Here is a 326-nt window from a genome sequence, read left to right as displayed (position 1 = left end):
GGCATCTGATTCAAAGCCTCCTTCTACCCTATTAACGTAAAGAATTGTTTTCTGGGGATCCCTACTATTTTCCCATTGTTGGGTTTTATCGGCGATGTCATTCAAAAATTCCATCGCCACATCAACAGTTTGGTTTTCAAACCCACCAGTGCACAAGGACTCAACCATGGTTTTTGACGTATAATCTAAACCCTCATAAAGGATTTGAACTAGCCTAACCTTTTCTAAACCATGATGAGGACACTGAGCTAACAAATCATTGAACCTTTCCAAATACCTATACAAAGATTCTTCCTCTTGTTGTGAAAATGTACATATTTGTGTCC

General features: G+C 38.7%; 1 pseudogene; it reads left to right on the top strand.

Moving 5' to 3' along the window:
* The first annotated feature begins 226 nt into the window (after positions 1 to 226).
* On the top strand, positions 227 to 326 carry LOC113314539 (annotated as a pseudogene).

Source organism: Papaver somniferum, chromosome 9 (genome assembly GCF_003573695.1).
Source record: "Papaver somniferum cultivar HN1 chromosome 9, ASM357369v1, whole genome shotgun sequence".
Lineage (NCBI taxonomy): Eukaryota > Viridiplantae > Streptophyta > Magnoliopsida > Ranunculales > Papaveraceae > Papaver > Papaver somniferum.
The sequence above is the reverse complement of the archived record's forward strand: the minus strand, read 5'-3'. Positions and strand labels throughout refer to the sequence as shown.